Consider the following 2558-nt stretch of genomic DNA (forward strand, 5'->3'; position numbering starts at 1 on the left):
CACACATATTTAAATTCAAGTTTCTGATTCTTTACATAACATGTAATATTCTTTATGTAGTATGTCATGATTTAAAAATAATCCTTTAAAAATGTTTTCAAGGGGTTTTCTGTTCTCCTGGGGTTTATTCAACAACAAGAACCTGTCTGTACATAAGCAAAATAAAAACTGACTAGACACAGAGTGCTGTCAATATGCACAAGGCAAGCAACTTGTTTCCTTTAAAATTTTCAGATATAATAATTGTAGGTATTACTTGTAACTAAAGTAGATACAATTTATGAAGCTAGAAAGTTGATTTTCAAATAATGGTACTCTTAATAATATTGTGTTTCTCAAAGAGTATCATATGGTTAAAAACTGTTTACAAAATAATGCCAGTATGCCTTTTATTCTGCACATTAAAGAACAGTCATAGGAGAAAATAAATGCACACATTGTATTTTCAGGGGATTAGCACTCAGAAAATTACTTTTGTGATGTTCTTTTGTCAGTCATTTCTTACATATTGGACTTTTATTTTTCCTGGATGGTGAAAGCGTGCAACAGTTCAAAAAAGCTTGGCAGATCTGAGTACTGTTGGTAGGATCTTTCTTGGGAGTTGTCATTTTGAGAAGGAAAACATTCTGAGATGGGATTTCAGCGCCAAGAGTAACTAGTAAAATGAATAAGCACCTGGAAGCAATTATACGCCTGGTGGAGATTATCCATCATGCTTTGCTCACTGTCCAGTACTAAAGTTGTTTTTTTTTTCTTCCATTCTTTCAGTAGCTGAAGCCTAGACTGAAAAGGTTGCAAATTACATTTTACACAGAGATTTTTACCTAGTATCATTGACATATTATGCCATTGCTTTAGTTCCACAAATCAGGTGCAAGCTGCATTTACTTTGCATTAAAATCTGTTTTTAATGTTGCACATACCAGCAACATCAATCCTACTGTTGTCACATAAGAAAACTCTTTTGCATGCCAATAAAATTTAAAGAAACACAGCATATATTGGTCTCTGTTTTGAAAGGAACTAATCCATGTAAAATCCTTGGGGGGTTTTTTAATGCAATTGAATGTGTTTTTATGAAAAGAGATAAGGAGCATGTTAAAAGTATGTCTACAGTCAGAAGAAGGTATGACTTCTAGAAAAATGTTCCCTTAACAACTTTGTGGAACTAAAGCAATGGCATAATATGTCAATGATACTAGGTAAAAATCTCTGTGTAAAATGTAATTTGCAACCTTTTATAACCTAAAACAATATGGCAGATTATGTTTTAATTAAATCATTTTAAAATGGGTTTTTTTGAATGACTGAATGTGGTGATCAAAACAATGTGAGGGATGTGCTTTCAGCTGTGCAAATGACTAGTTATTTCTTTAGCATATATATTTATATTTTGATACGAATGCAAAGTTTCCTTTAAAAAGCCTGTCTCTTCCCCATGGTTTTTTTTTTTTTGGTTTGTTTATTGCGGGGGAGGGAGAAGGGAAGGGTACAGGTTGAGTATCTTCCTGTGTTATTTAACTGTCTTTCTAACATTCCCTTTTTTTTCCCTCCTGACAAAGGAATTAAGTTTATGACCCTATTATACATTATAGTAGAACCTCAAGGTCCCAGTCTGAACCCTGCATCATTGGGTTAGGTACTGTACAAATACATGGTAAAAAGATACTCCCAGCCCCAGAATACTTTATAATCTACACTGACAAAACAGACCAGAGTGGGAAGGGGAAAAACAGCACAGGAGGGGAATTGTCTCAGAATCATATAGCAACTGAGTAATAGGCCTGGGATGAAAGCTTGTATGTTGAGATGCCCAGTCTCTATCAGCTAGAGAGACTATGGTGCCTCATTTCTAGAGGATTTTCAACATTTTTACCACCATGAGACTTGGAAACATCTTAGTCAAGATTTATGCCATTATAATCTAGTTCTGCACTATCTGACCAAATTCCCATTGACTTCAAAGGGAGGTAAGCCCTTAAATCCTAAGGCTATCAGACCTGGTCTGCACTACAAAGTTTTTCTGGCATAGCTACATCAGCTGGGATGGTGAGAAAAAAATCATCCCTCCTAACAACCAGTGTAGCTACAGCAGCAAAAACCCCAACTTATATGAAACTATACTGACAACAGAATCCTTTTGTTGTTGGAGTTAATATTATTCAAGGTGGTGGTCTAGCTATGTTGTTCAAAAACCTCCATGTTGAATGGTAACCTTGGGGCTTTGCTCTGCTGTCAGAGGCTTGCCAGCATAGTAAAGAAATGAGATCTAATCATAAAAAACAGCAACTTTCACTGCTTTATTTATAGAATATAAAGTCATTAGATTATAGGGCTGTGCGAAACTTCAGGTGCTGATTCGATTCAGAGCAGAGTTGCCCCAATGAGGCGGCTGAATCACCGAATTTAAATCAGATCAATAAAAAAGTCTGAATCAATTCAAAACTCTCTGAATTTATTTGGAAAAGATTTGAAGAGCTTTGGAGATTTGGGCAGTCCCCACTCGATGCTTCAGGGAGCTGGACAGAGACTCCATGCTAGTAAGTAGGGGGCGGGGG

The 2558-nt window shown here is 35.9% G+C and overlaps 1 long non-coding RNA gene across 1 annotated transcript in view; it reads right to left on the reverse strand.

Moving 5' to 3' along the window:
* Positions 1 to 753: 753 nt before the first annotated feature.
* LOC109315577 overlaps positions 754 to 2558 on the reverse strand; it is a 115904-nt gene continuing 114099 nt past the window's right edge. The window contains exon 4 of the long non-coding RNA XR_002102543.1: positions 754 to 783. This is a non-coding gene — a long non-coding RNA (uncharacterized LOC109315577). The remainder of the gene's footprint in view (positions 784 to 2558) is intronic.

This window comes from Crocodylus porosus, unplaced genomic scaffold (genome assembly GCF_001723895.1).
Source record: "Crocodylus porosus isolate Cpor-Errol unplaced genomic scaffold, CroPor_comp1, whole genome shotgun sequence".
NCBI lineage: Eukaryota > Metazoa > Chordata > Crocodylia > Crocodylidae > Crocodylus > Crocodylus porosus.